Source organism: Mandrillus leucophaeus, unplaced genomic scaffold (assembly GCF_000951045.1).
Source record: "Mandrillus leucophaeus isolate KB7577 unplaced genomic scaffold, Mleu.le_1.0 Scaffold25, whole genome shotgun sequence".
Taxonomy (NCBI): domain Eukaryota; kingdom Metazoa; phylum Chordata; class Mammalia; order Primates; family Cercopithecidae; genus Mandrillus; species Mandrillus leucophaeus.
Window position 1 is genome coordinate 5,846,919 of NW_012102587.1, and position 15,676 is coordinate 5,862,594.

Below are 15,676 nucleotides of genomic sequence, written 5' to 3' on the forward strand. Positions count from 1 at the left end.
ATTACAGGCTTGAGCCACCGCGCCCGGCCATATATACTGAATTCTTACCATAGAGCTAAAGAAAATGTTAAGAATCATAACGAAGAGAAAATATATTTACTATTCGTTAAGTGCAAGTGGATCATCACAAAGGTCTTCATCATTCTCACTGTCTTCACAGTAAGTAGGCTCAGGAGGGGGAAGAGGAAAGATTGGTCTTGCTGTTTCAGGCTGGCAGAGATGGAAGACGTAGTGGAAGGGGAAGCAGGAGAGGCAGGCACACTCCAAGTAACTTTACAGAAATACATAGTAATTTATGTTGGACTTTTTAAAACTTTCACTTAAAATGTTTATATTATGGTACCAATCCTTCTTCTACAATTTGCTTTAGTTTCAGTGCCCATATCTTAGAAGGGTCCATGTTGTAAAATAAGTTAAAGGCAGTCTTGAATAACTGGAACCCTTCTGCCAGACTGTCTACAGTCAATTTGTTTTCTGGCATTGTTTCTTCTACATCTTCTTGCTTATCATCTGGCACTGGTTTGGAAGCACTCATCTCCATCAAGTTATCTTCCGTTTATTCCTCTGGTGTTGTGTCTAATTAGCTCTTGAATTTCTTCAAGATATATACCTTGAAACCCTTCATCCTCAACATTTTAAAAGTATATATAGATATAGACATAGACATAGACATAGATATCCACAATCTCTTTTATGAGTTCCCTGATTGACTCTGTTGTAAATCCTGTGAACTCATGCACAACATCTGGACAAAGTCGTCTGCAGCAGGTATTTACGGTTTCAGGCCTGATGGCTTTCACAGCTTTTTCTAGAACAACCATGGCATCTTCAATAGTGTAATCCTCCAGACTTCCATGGTGTTCTATCAGGGTTCTCTTCCATAATGCTGACAATTCTTTCCATAGAGTATCATGTGTAATGAGCCTTAAAGGTCCTTAGGACTAATCAATCTGGAGTCTGAATTAGAAATGTTGTGTTTGGGAGAACAAGTAGACCACTTCAACACAGGGTTAAACTCACAGGGTTCCGGGCAGCCAAGGGCATTGTCCAACATCAAAAGAACTTCAAAAGGCAATCCCTTACTGGCAAAGTAGTTCCTGACTTCAGGGACAGAGTACACATGAAACCAATCCAGAAAAAGAGTTATTGTTCAGGCCTTCTTGTTATACAACCAATAGACTGGCAGCTGGTCTTTACCTTATCCCATCAAGGATCGGGGGTTAGCAGCTTTAAAGATAAGGGCAGTCCTGATCATAAACCTGACTGCATTTGCACAAAACAGTAGAGTTAGCCTATCTTTTCCTGCCTTAAATCTTGGTGCTCACTTCTCTTTTACTAATAAATGTCCTTTGTGGCATTTTTTTTTTTTCCAGAATAGGGCACCTTCATCTGCATTAAAAACCTCTTAGGCAGATATCTTTTCTCCTCAATGATTTTATTTTTTCTTAGTTTTTGTTGTTGTTGTTGTTGTTTTTGAGATGGAGTCTCGCTCTGTTGCCCAGGCTGGAGTGCAGTGGTGTGATGTTGGCTCACTGCAACCACCACTTCCCAGGTTCAAGCAATTTTCCTGCCTCAGCATCCTGAGTAGCTGAGATTACAGGCGCACACCACCATGCCTGGCTAATTTTTGTATTTTTAGTACACGGGGTTTCACCTTGTTGGGCAGACTGGTCTCAAACTCCTGACCTCATGATCTGCCGACCTCGGCCTCCCAAAGTGCTGGGATATAGGCATGAGCCACCGTGCCTGGTTCTCAGTGATTTTCTTAAGGGTGCCTACAAACTCATCTGTTGCCTCTTGGTTGGCAGAAGCTGCTTCTCCTGTAATCCTGACATTTTTTAAGCCAAACTTTCTAAAACTATCAAACCATCCTTGGATGGCATTAAATTCTCAAACTTTAGATCCTTCACCTTTCTTTTGCTTCAAGTCATTGTATGACTTTGCTTTTACTCAAATCATATTAGAGTCTATAAGTGTGCCTTTCTAATAGCTATCCTGCACCCACATAAAAGCTGCATTTTCATGTGAGATAAAAAGGTATTTCACAAAAAGTGCAAGATTTTTGTACCTGCTGGTGTAGCTATAGCAACAGCTTCACAGATTTCTTTAAAAAAAAAAAAAAAAAAAAAAAGAGGTCTTTATCCTGGACTCATTTCTCTTGAAATGGCAAGCAACCAAAGCTGCAGACCACAATCTATGCTACATATCAAGCCATTCAACTTTTTCTTGTAATGTTGTGACATTTCTCTCCTTGGGAGCACTTCCAGCATCACTAGTTGCACTTCATATGGGTTCCATGGTGTTATTCAAGGTTTATGATATTGCACTACACATGATGAAACATATGCTGAAAAATACTTAATAACCACAAAAGATCACTTTTTATTGTGATAGGCAATTAACTGGAGAGACAAACTACTCATGTGGAGATGATTAGCATCATATGGCATTTTAAGTGGATACTTCCAACACTTGCACTCACTAGAAATAGAGGTGGCTATTAAATTATTACAGTAATACATTATGAAGATAGTTAATTGTATGCAGTTGATTTAATACTGCATCTTTATGTTTATTCACATTTCTCTCAACTGCAAATGATGCCATATATGGTCTGTGTGAGTTTTGTTAAATTTTAACATTTTACAGAAGATTTGTGTATATTTTATGGTAGTAAATAAACTAGTATCTATATATATTTTATGTATTCATGACATATCTAATTTTTCCTTTTTAGTTTTTTTCTTTTTTTTTTTTTTGAGACAGAGGCTTGCTCTGTCGCCCAGCTGGAGTGCCATGGCATGATCCTGGCTCACTGCAACCTCCGCCTCCTGGGTTCAAGTGATTCTCCTGCCTCAGCTCCTGAGTAGCTGAGATTACAGGCATGCGCTACCACATCCAGCTAGTTTTTGTATTTTTAGTAGAGGCAGCATTTCACCATGTTAGTTAGGCTGGTCTTGAACTCCTGACCTTATGATCCGCCTGCTTCAGCCTCCCAAAGAGCTGGGATTACAGGCGTGAGCCACCGCGCCCAGTCAGTTTTTTTCTTAATTGAAAAAATGTCTTGATATTTTTAGGCTATATAGTTCATCTGTGTTTTTTTCAAACTGTCCCAAACCTCCAAAAAAATTTCCAATATATTTATTGAAAAAAAAATCCATGTATAAGTGGACCCACACAGTTCAAATCTATGTTTTCAAGCATCGGCTGTATATGCATTTTCAACTTGTAGCAGTTTCCATTAATATGCCAGTTACAGAAACTTAGAATGAACAGAAAACCAGTTAGTATCTATGATATTATAAATTAGTAAGAAAAAACTATTCGCCCTAGCAGATAAATGAACACAGAATTTGAAGAATATAAGCAATAAATGAAATAAACATGAAAAACTGTTCAACTACATTATCACTAAAAAGAAATACAAAAGAAAACAAAGTACCACTTCTTTCCATTGCTAGGGAATTTGGTGGTTCAGATTTACAATCCTGTAACTGAGATCTCTAGCTTCAAAACACTTTCAGAAGTGTTTTGAATTTCAGAGTATCTGGGACATAGACAGGTGATATGGCACAGATGCCTTACATTAAGTAATGTTCTTGGTTCTAGGGCAGCACCCTGTATTCAACCATACTGCTATTTAAAATTTCTTTAAGGGCCAGGCACGGTGGCTCATGCCTGTAATCCCAGTTCTTTGTGAGGCCGAGGTGGGTGGATCACTTGAGGTCAGGAGTTCGAGACCAGTCTGGCCAAAACAGTGAAACCCCATCTCTACCAAAAATATAAAAAATTAGCTGGGTGTGGTGGCGTGAGCCTGTAATCCCAGCTACTTGGGAGGCTGAGGCAGGAGAATCACTTGAACCCAGAAGGCAAAGGTTGCAGTGAACCTAAATCACGGCACTGCACTCCAGCCTGGGCAACAGAGCGAGACTCCGTTTCCAATAAATAAATAAATAAATAAATAAAATTTCTTCAGAGAATCTGAAGAATGTACACTGTAAGTGGAATAAATGAGACTAAGTAGCCTCATCTCAGTATAGGTCAAGTTTGGTTGCCAAATTAGTTAACAAAACTTTTGGGTTTTTTAGGCATATGGGAATTTCAGAATTGCACATAACAAACAGTTGGTTATAAAATTATTTTTGTAAACAATTATAACACAGATCAAAAGCCATAAAAATAGCCAGATACAAAGTGAGTCACAGTATCAGAATTACCTAAGAGAACTTTTTCAAATCACGATCCCTTCCCAATGAAGACATTCCATTTTCCCTAGTAGCTTCTTGTAGTAAGCCATTATAACTGACTGCAATTTGTGCTAGGCTGGAAACAGTAAGATATATCAGAAATATTTTCCTTATTTCAATGCAAATAGAACAATTTGGAAGTCCTTGGCATTTGTAGTGATATTTTGCTTTCATGAACAAGAAGTATCTAAAAAAGAAACAGACAAAAAGAATATTACCTTAAAAACTGATATTTCCCAAATAACTTTAATCCCCTTGGAAAACTCCTTCATTTTATTTTATAGAGAGATGGAGAGATAAAAGAATTCTGATCAGACATGAATCACTCTGGCTACAGCGTAAAGCAGACTATAAAGGGCAAAACTATAGCAAACTGCCCTTAAAAAGACTACTACAAGAGTCCAGACAAAGCATAATGGACTTATAACAATTAACATCAAGAAAATTTTAAATCATCCCAAATAATTTCAGAAGTTTTGCCAAGTTTCACACTGACAAACTAAAACTCAAGGGGTTGATAGGGCTACAATCGGGAAAATTAGGGGAGAAGAGGGAAACTCGCTAATGATGATGAGAGGCAATACAGACAGGCAGTTAGAAAATAGTATCCAGAGCTTATAGTACCAAGCAATAAGTAGTGATCCAGGCAAGCAGGTCCTTAGCATCATAGAGGTCAGATAAGCAGGTGGTATCCCAGCAATCAGGGAAAAACACAACAAGGAAACATGGCAGCAGGCAACGCTTACAGCAGATAGCAGAGAGCTCCAGCTACAAGACTGGAGTACAGGAACTTAAATATAGGACATTGTTAACACAGAAAACCAAGACAGAGCAGAACAGATACAGATCTGCACTTAAATAAACCTACTTTTATTTATGTATTTTATTTATTTATTTTCAGACAATAAGGATTTATATGTCTCACAATTCCCTGGCCAGGAATTGGGTAAAAGCTAGATTAGGCAGCTCTTCTGCTTCACTGGATGTCATCTGGCATCATTTGGGATCATTCACTCATCTACATTCAGTTGATGGCAGGGCTGGGCTGAAAAGTCCAAGAAGGCATCACTCTCATGTGTCCTCACTGAAGTACTCATCCACATGGCCTTCTTGTCTCTCCTGTGAGAGTTTGGGCTTCCTCACAGCATGGGAGTCTCAAGGTTGTCAAACTTGTTACATGGTAACTGGTTTCTATTGAGTAAAAGTATAAACTGACAAGACTTTTAAAAGCCTGCAGTCCCAGTTCCTCTGGAGGCTGAGGCAGGAGAATCGCTTGAACCCAGGAGCTAGCGGTTGCAGTGAGCAGAGAGAGCGCCACTGCACTCCAGCGTGGGTGACAGAGCAAGACTCAGTCTCAAAAAAAAAAAAAAAAAAATTAGGCCCTTTAGATGCAGAAAAGTCAGGCAGGTCACTAATGTAAAAATGCCTCAGGGAGCACTAGTTCATACAGAAAGAGGTGAAAGGAAATGGGTTACGTAAGTAAAGGGGTCTAAAACTTAAAGTTTAAATACTTAGAATTAGTTAGCTTAATAGTATATCTATACAATAGAACATACTACTAAATTTTGTTAAAAAGAAGAAGAAAAAAGGGACAGCTCTTTATATGCTAAAGTCAAATGATCTCCAAGGTATATTTTAAATTTAAAAATTATGGTACAAAGCATTAATGTAGTAAATACCTTCTACATAAAAAGGTAGGGGGAAAACAGTAATCTTTCTATTTGTTTCTATTTGCATAAATACCATAGAATATACAAAAAATAAAAGTAGTCACCTATACAGAACAGGAAAGAGAAGGAGTGGTATCAAGACTTCTCATATGCCTTTTTATATTATTTTGAAACTTGAACCACGTAGCCATATTGCCAATTCAAATAGGAAAATACAACTTAAATACAATTTTAAAAGTCTGAGAATCATGGTAATATACACTGCTGTATTAATTAAACATTGACTTATCTGTACTTACTTTGCTGTAGACTAACATAGTTATCTATGACTTATCTGTACCATTTCTAGCTATATACTAGATTTCAAGTTCCTCTGAAGAAAGAACAATAATCTTGATGATAAAGAGCATGTCTTATTCAATTCTGTATCCCCACAGCCAAGCACAGTGCCTGGTACCTAGCTGGTGCTCAAAGAATACATTAAATCTGCCCTGGACTGGCTTTCCCTCTAAAGTCGCCTCCAATTCTGGACGTAATTTTTAATTGTATTGCTGGTGACTCGTCTATATACAAGAATATACTTAGAATTCGTGTTTGCATAAAAATGAGCAAAGAGAAGCTCTTAACAACTGTATAACAAAAATACAAGATACAAATATAACTAAAAATAAAATAAACAATGACCCTTGGATTACTCCAAAGACCTACCAAAAGATGGCATTTAAAATGGGAGCAGGCAGCTATCCCAGATACCTACCAAAGTTCACTCAGGGCATTTTTTTGATAGTAGGTGTTGCTATACAGTTTTGCTTACCCAACTTTAAAATAATCACTACAGTTTCCTTCTCTTAATCCCAACAAATGTTAAGGTGTATGTAACCCTTGAAACACAAAGGTATTTTTCTCGATGCTGTCCCCTATTCTTCCATGACCTGAGGTCTCTTATCTATGGCCAGACTTCTCGAAGAGCCGTCTCATCTATATTCATTGTACACTTGGTTTCCTCAATTTAGTTTATCACACCCTTCTACTATAACTCTTCTGCTAAAGCAACAAACCTCAAACTAGTACACCTCAGAAGAGCCTTAGCATTTCAGTCGATTTTTCCAGGCTACTACCTCCTGGCTCCCCACTCCCCCTTTTAACAATCTGTAAGGTCTTAGATGAGACCTGGGGAGTCTAAATTTTTCATTAGTATCTCCATAATTCTGATACAGGCAGCTTGCCTGAACACACTGGAAAAACCAACTAGCTAAGATTATCAATAACTTTCCAATAGTCAAATTCAAAGCCTTTTGGTCTTCTCTTTTTCTCTCAGCAGCATGACAGCTTCATGAAATTCCTTACTTCATCATCATCTAACACAACCACACTCTTCTCTCTCACAACCTTTCTATCAGTCCTCTTCACTGGCTTCTTGATTTCCGAGAGTCCTTAATCTTTCAATGATGGTAGTTAGGAGCTCTGTCAGCGTGCCTCTCCCTAACTTTATATATACTTCATAAGCAGTGACAGTCACACCCATTGCTTCAGCTACCATCTACACAACCTTAAATCCTGCCACTTTGGATTCCACAGATAGAGGCTATGCAGTACAGGAGAGAAAAGATGTTTCAGTATCAGACGAATCTGAATGCAAAATATTTACTCAGCTATTTACACAGTAACATGCCTAAAGACACACACCTTTTTGAATTTCAGCTCTGTTCTCCTTTTAAAACTAGGAATGGCACCTTTCCAACAAATTTCTGTCCTGATTAAATGAGGGGGGAAAAAAGATTAAATGAGAAGTTCTCATTACCACATGGACCTGACAGCATGCCCTGAGGACCCCACGCCACAGGCCTTAGAGGTGGCAAGCAAGGAGAAAGGAGATAACTAATGTGGGGTCAGAAGACTGGCACATACAAGGGGATTGAGCAGATAAGTAAATACACTGAGGAGATAATAGGAACCAATTTCTCACTGCTGGAGAAGAGATTTACAAATACAGAAAGGGAAAAGGCTAGACGAATCCTGAGATGTTAGATTGGAATTGGTTGTATCAGCGTGAACTTTTTTTTTTTTTTTAAAAGATGGTAGTCTTGGTCTGTCCCCCAGGCTGGAGTGCAGTGGTGCGATCTCGGCTCACTGCAAGCTCCGCATCTCCCCATCCCCGCCCAGTTCACGCCATTCTCCTGCCTCAGCCTCCCGAGCAGCTGGGACTACAGGTGCCCGCCACCACGCCCAGCTAATTTTTTTGTATTTTTAGTAGAGATGGGGTTTCACCGTGTTTGCCAGGATGGTCTCGATCTCCTGACCTCGTGATCCGCCCGCCTCAGCCTCCCAAAGTGCTGGGATTACAGGCTTGAGCCACCGCGCCTGGCCCAGTGTGAACTTTTAAAATACCTCTACATAGGCATAGAAACAGATTCAGATGTGTGCATACATATATGCAATTCCTAGCTCTATCCCCCTAAAAGTGATGACATACCAGCAGAAATGAACACAGTAAACACTCAGATCTCAGTTCCTAAATAGCACCTCTACTTAAAAAAAAAAAAAAAAAAACTGGATTCCTTGGAAAAACAAACTATTTCAGAGCTGTGATTGGAGACTATTAAGATCATCTGGAACATCTTGTTAGGCCAGAATGTAAGGAAATACACCAAGGAGGGGGACAGGTCAAGGAGATAGGGGAGCCAACTTAAAGGCCAAATTTGGGACAATTTGACCAACAAAATGAAATTTTAAAATGACAGTAACTAATAAAAACCACTAAACAGAAACAAATCCAGGAGAATATATCGATATAAATGAATGAATAAATAAATGTATGGAGAAGAAGGGGGAAATCTCTGTCAGTAGAATATGAACTAATAAATGTAGGCGACAGCTTTCACAGTTGTGGCTGATTCAGGTAGCAGTCATCAGACCTGAAGGCTGGTGGTTAGCACCTTCAGCTCTATTGACACACTCCTAGATATCTTCTCACATGAGAATTCTCAATTATAAAAGGAAAAAACGGTAACTTCACAGTAGAGAAACTCAGCAGACTTGAATTTAACAGATGTTCAAAGTTAAACATCGCTGGTAGCAGGACTTTACAGCACGTTTCCTAGTGATGTACTAAGAATATCACAACATTATTTCTATGGCATTCTTGCCAACAATGCACTCGGTCTGCACATGAGGAACCACTGGATGAACTTAAGTTGAGGAAAACATGTTACAGGAAAAAAGGACTCCACTCGTTAAAACTGTCAAGGTCATAAAGGACAGGGAAATATTAAGGAACCATTCCAAACTGATGGGAGACTAAAAGATGTGACAATCAAATGCAATGTGTGAACCTGAATTGGATGCTGGACCAAAAAGAAACGAGACACACTACTGGGACAGCTGGAAAAATTTGAATGGCATCTAGGGACCTGAAGGTAGTGCTGTATCAATGTTGATTTCCTGACTTCGCAGTTATGTAGGAAACTGTCCTGTTTTCTAAATACACACTAAAATATTTAGGAGTGATAGGCATCATGTCTGCAACTTGCTCTCAAATAATTCAGAAAAAAGTCAAATGAAATTAGAAATGGTGCATTCCCCTGAAATAGAGAAATAAGGATTAAAATGTAGGACCAGAAATGAGAGATGATGAGGTTGTTTCACTGAAATTTGAGGATCCAATTAGATATAGTAGAAAAAGGGAAAGCGTTGAAGACAATTCCAAGGTTACACCTTGGGGCATCCTGAAAAGAAGGCCTTACTGAGCCAAGCACTAGATGTTCCAGGCTCATTCTGTGTTGTGTATACACATGATACATAGCTAGTACAATGTTAAAAATTAGTTTAAGGCGATTTGGGAGCTCTTTGTTGTACTTTTCTTGAGATTTCTCATTAGGTTTGAAATTATTTTAAAATGTTAAATAAGAACTCATGACAACTTCACTGTCTAGCAAAATACCTGGCTCACTGGAAGCGCTCAATAAAAATCATCTGGCTTTCCCTCGCTAAAGAAGGGAAGTTGCTAAAGAAGAAATCTTAGCATTATCTTCAACTCTTCCCCCACAATGTCCAAATGGACTCTCAGGTCTAGTGAAACTACTCAGTTTTCAGTTCTAATCTATATTACCCTATTTCTGGTTCCTATCATTCCTCCCGTGGACCACTGCAACAGCATCTGGTCTCTTTGGTCTCTCTGCTCCATTTCTAACCTCATCATCCTTGCATTATCCTTGTGTCTTTGCATCATTATCTAGAAGTCACGAATTACCTTTCAAAACCCGCATCTAATCTTATCATTCCTTATTTAAATACCTCTAATTGTTCCCGAATGTTAATGGTGATTTCTCAAGAGGCAGACTAAATGCGTGTTTAGGGCACCAGTAACGCAAGGGCACCAAAAAGATATTTCACACATACACACACACATACACGCACACGCACATGCACACACAACAGTGAAGTGGGGGAGGCAGCGGGTAAAGGGAGAGAAAAAGAGGGAGAAAGACGAGGGACTCTGACTTAAGAATTCTCAAGTTTACCTTAAGCTTACTTTAGGATTTGATATTTATTTCTGATTACACAGTGTATGCCAAGGGTGAGTGGGTACCATAAACTTTCCAATACTTACAGTCTCTTAAACAGTGGTTTTCCCAATCCTTTTCCCAACTTGGCAACAAAGAAAATAATAATTTCTTAGCACACTGGGATAAGCCACGAAGGCTATTCAAAGCCAAAAGAAACCATCCTGGGGCGGGGTGGGGAAGGGGATCTGATATGCCCAGGTCCCATAAACAAGGGTATCTTGCTCTCTGAAACACTGGTAAACCATTCATGGCACACCAGTTGGGAAGCTCTATTTTAAAGGTCTTAAAATGATCCCACTCATTGCCCAAACACAAGGACCCCCACAAGGCTTCATTTCCCACTGCAATCAACACACATGCGTGCGCACGAGCACACACACACACACACACACACACACACACGCACACGCAGAGATTCACACACAGGAACAGACAACCACACCCACCCAGAGACAGACAGACATATCCAACAAGACAACTTACATTTCTCCAAACACAACACGCATCCGTTCATACTTGACTTTTTGTACATGCTGTTCTCTCTACCCAGATCAATTCCAAATGATCCTTCAAGACCATATTCAAATGCCACTTCTCTTTTCCCCAGATCTTATTACACTGTCACTATGAATTGTAATTGTTTGTTGACATGTGTTACCATCCTAGAATGTGAGCTCAAGGACAAAAATCATGTCTTATTTACCTTTATACCATTGCTCCCACTACAATTGGCATTTCAAATGTTTGCTTAACTAACATATAAAGGAATGTTCACCATCATCCCCAAATAAATTTTCAAATTACATTAATTAAAACAATGAAATACAATTATACAAATAGCATTTTTTCTTCCCAAAACAAGGACACCCACTGTAGGTACTTTTGTAAGAGAGAGATCTGGCATAGAAATATTCATGACACTTGACCATTATCCCAGTCCTAGGGTTTTAAACTGAGGAAATAAACAAAAAACCGGTTAACAAAAGGTAAATGTCTAAATCAGTCATGGTATATCACCTGAATGTTTAATCACTTAAATTATATTCACTGACCTTGGCGGCTTTGGGTAGCTAAAATAAATAAATAAATAAATAATATTCATGAAGATAGGAATAGAAAAATGAAAAAAAATACCAACTATCACTTATTGATCATCTCTTCTATTTAAAGCACAATGCTAGATGCCTTACATGTATTATCTTAATCCTCACAACAATTCAAGGCCAACTGACTCAGAAATTATATAATTTGTACAAGGTTTTTGAGGCTAGATTCCAAACCAGATTTGACTCCAAAGTCTATGATCTTTTCCCTACATTGCACAGTCTCTACTACACAATGTTCCCAATATATTCATCTCAAAATTCTATCTCTACCACACAACTTTATTTTTTAAATATGAACAATTATCTGCAAGGAAACAAAAAAAATATATTATGGTAGTGACCAAGGGTAAATGTTGTTACAGTATTTCTCTTTTTAAAGAATTAGCAACTTTTAAAAGCAGTATTGTTGAAAAATAGACTAAATTCATAAGGCAATACAAAAGAAACAATTCTTATTTTAATTTTTTTAACCTAAGAAAATTAAGGAAACAGAGTAGGTAACGTAAAAATTTAAGCAGGAAAAAAAAAAAAAAAGCTTAAGAAGGATGTATTAAACTATATCTAAACAAACATGTTAACCTTAGGGTACCTATTACCAGGATTCATTAACTGATCCTTGTTAGTGGATTAAGCAGCATTGTTCCAGAAACAGGTGAATTTTGAAAAAGGTTTAAAGAGGTGGCATATGAACTGGAGAAGGCGATGTTTAAATTAAGGAAACGAGGACAAAGGAAAAAACAAGGCTATTTTCTTTTTAAGCAAGAATGAGAAACAAAGTTAATGAGATGAAGTTGGTAGAAAGTCTTCAAGGTGAAGCAGGTAAATTTGTAATTAATTTGATAAGTACCAGGGAACTCCTATATATTTTTAAATGGGAAGGTGGCGTGTTAAAATATGATCTTTAAAGATTCAAACTTTGTTCCATCATAAAGTACTGCCTTGAGTTACACAATGTTTTTGCCAAACAATTGGGGAGGTGGGGAATAATCCACTACCCTTTATGTGTGCTTTATACATACTCTTCTCAAAAAGAGAAACTGACTAAATAAAAATCTTTAGGTAATGGGTGAGCATACTGGGGAGGGGGATCCTTTCAGATACAATGCTTGTGAATATTAAATGCTACTGTATGTTTTAATAAGAACAACAGAACTTTAAGCAAGAAGGAACCTTGGAGATAATCTTTCAGTGGCAACCCCTTCATTTTCACACCAGATTAAATTGAAGCTCAGAACTAAATAACTTGCCTAATGCCATATATAAATAAACTAGTGCAAGATTAAATACTAGAACTCAGATTTTCTAAGCGGGAAGACCTGAAGCTATGCTGTCCAATACTACAGATACCAGCCACATCTGGCTATAAATTTAAATTGATTAAAATCAAATACAATTTTAAATTTAGTTTCTCAGACACACTCGTCACACTTTAAGTGCTCCACAGCCACACATGGTTAATGGTTACCATAACTAACAGTGCAAAAAATATTTCTATCATTTTTGTCAATTATACTTCAATAAAGTTGAAGGAAAAAAGAATATTTCCATCATTGCAGAATGTTTAATTGGACAGAACTGATCTAAAGAATAGTTTCAGAGAATTCCACTTACTAGAAGTATGAGCCTGGACAAGTTATTTCATTTCCCTTAGCTTCTATTTGGCAGGGAGGGGACAGGATTAATAGTACCTACCTCATAAAGTGTACTTGGTGAGTGGAACATGAAAAGCCCCTAATACGGTATCTGACACTTAACAGACAATAAATACTAACACTCTTCCCTTCTGGATCCTTTTTTCTTTCAACTACTCTATATAACCTCCTTGTTAAAAAACACAAACACAATAACCAATCCAAGTTGGTATCTTCCTCATGATAGTCTATACGATGTAATTTTCATTTTGTACTAATTTATTCAACTACTTGCATCTCTCTTCCAAAGTTTCTACTTAAGAATAATGAAATGAAGAATGAATGTGAGGGAAGATGCCTCTAATGAAATGAAAGAGAGTCTAATAAATTTCCCCTCCTCTTTTTCCCCATTCATGCAAAAGGTAAGAAATTATGCTGTTCCTAGACAATGGTACTTTCATATCAATAAAGATGATTCTATGGTATTTCTACATTATACCCTATCTCACCGTCTGTACTACTAATTAAATATTAAATGAAGAGATAACAACACCTCCTTCCTACAGTACTTTTCTGGCAAACAATAAAAAGGATGTTCGGAATGCTAAGCCAAACTTCAAGGCTTCAGAGCTTATTCTAGTAAACTGGCAAATTTAACACATCTGGACTGTGGTACATAAAAAACTTCATAACATGCAATAACGGAGAAAAACAACAAAATTCAACTCAGTTCGTAAACTACTACCAATAGCTAAATTTTATATAGGAGCAACAATTCATATTTAGCCACAATAACCACTCCTAGCCACAGCAACCATTCCTAGTGAGTTGATCAATTTTGCATTCTAAGAATTTAGGCAGAACTTTTAAACATTTGCCCCTAAACGTACACCAAACAAGATTTCCACATATTTTTAGAAAAGTTTTCTTGTTTAAAAGTGGCCATATTAACTCTCAAGCGGAGGCAAAAGTACTCTCGATAACAGACCTCCTTGCAATTCTCTGCTAGTCTCTTACTTTGCTCCTTAAAGACAACTTACTAAAAACCATGATCACTGATCCCGCTTTTAGAGTTTGTAAGTCATAAATAAATACTAAACAGATAACAATGGATACTGTACAACTCAATTATGTTTAAAAAACAATACTATTTTAAAAATACAAATCACACTTTAATAACAATCTAACGAAGTCATATAAGTTAAAAAAAAAAAAAGCCGAAAAGTTTTTATTACCATCTCACATAAACTGTATTACTATCTCACTTTATTATACTTTTTTTAAAAGTTAGGCATCTATGCCCAAACTGATTAAATCGAGTATGAGAGATCTATAATTTTTTTTAAAGTCCTTCAACAATAATGAAGTGTACCCTGGTCACAGAATAGTTCAAATGAAATTTCCTGAGGCTGCATTCTAAGTACATCCGACCCAGAAAGTATTTTTAGCAAGTATGTTCAATCAATGCTGGTTTTATGCCTAGCCTAAATTAGAAATTGGGTGTTATAAATTTAAAGTAACAATGTTACCAGGGACATTTTAAAAGATATTTAATTAGAACATAGGAAAAGAACACAAGTTTAACTCAATTCAATACCTACAGCTCCGAAGCTAAGACGCTAGAAAACGGGCAGTAAGAAAATCCCATCCTCATCTATTACTACTTTTGAGGAACCTATGATTTTCTAACTTAATAAACGTGGACCTACTCAATTAATATTTTTAAAAACTACAAAATAGTGATGCCTCCTTGGATTTTAAAAACCTCTTGCCAAATTTTTAAAACAGACTAGCAAAAACACAAACATTCCCATGTACAAAAAAGACTGTTTCTCTTATAAATCACTCAAGATCATATGATGGGACCGTGCGTGTTTCAATGCAAAATGTAACAAAGATATGTGTACCATAAAAAATGTGAAGAGACATAAAAATTGCTTTTGTGGTAACTGGAGCATAAATTTATTCTGACAAAAAATGGTGATGTCCACAAAATGATCACATTCATGAGCTAGTGAAGAGGTTCTGTACAATAAACAAACTTTTGCTTATGAGTTTTTTCTTTAAAAGAAAGCTGAATTTATATTAATCAAATCTAAGATTTAAATGATATATCTAGCTCTATTTCATTAAGCACACTTTAGGCTCTGAACAATACTTTATTTTAAGGCCATCTCCTTTCCCCTTAAAATTGAAAAAAAAATTTTTTTCCTCTGGCACGTTCAAGTTCAGAAAACCAAGATTTAAAAATGCCCTGGTTTTTACTATTCCAGTCTTCTTTCTACTCTAATTGCCTTTTGCAAGTCGGACACATTGGCCTTTTGTTTTTATCTTTCTCCATAAATACGTTTTAAATGTGACCAATCCGCTGTACTCTTTCAACTGGGCCCAAGATCTGGACACAGAAACTTAGTATTACTGAAACCTCTTATTCGAAAAGCAGCTGGCATACTGCAG

The 15,676-nt window shown here is 37.2% G+C and overlaps 1 protein-coding gene across 2 annotated transcripts in view; it reads right to left on the minus strand.

Moving 5' to 3' along the window:
• Positions 1–15,676, minus strand: part of PTPN4 (protein tyrosine phosphatase, non-receptor type 4 (megakaryocyte)) — a 242,281-nt gene that overhangs the window by 225,149 nt on the left and 1,456 nt on the right. Inside the window, exon 2 of one of the 2 annotated variants that reach the window (XM_011983431.1) lies at positions 4,872–5,015. The exons of the other annotated variant lie outside the window; for it this stretch is intronic. The gene's annotated coding sequence lies outside the window, so the exon portion shown is untranslated. The remainder of the gene's footprint in view (positions 1–4,871; positions 5,016–15,676) is intronic. 2 annotated transcript variants of the gene reach the window in all.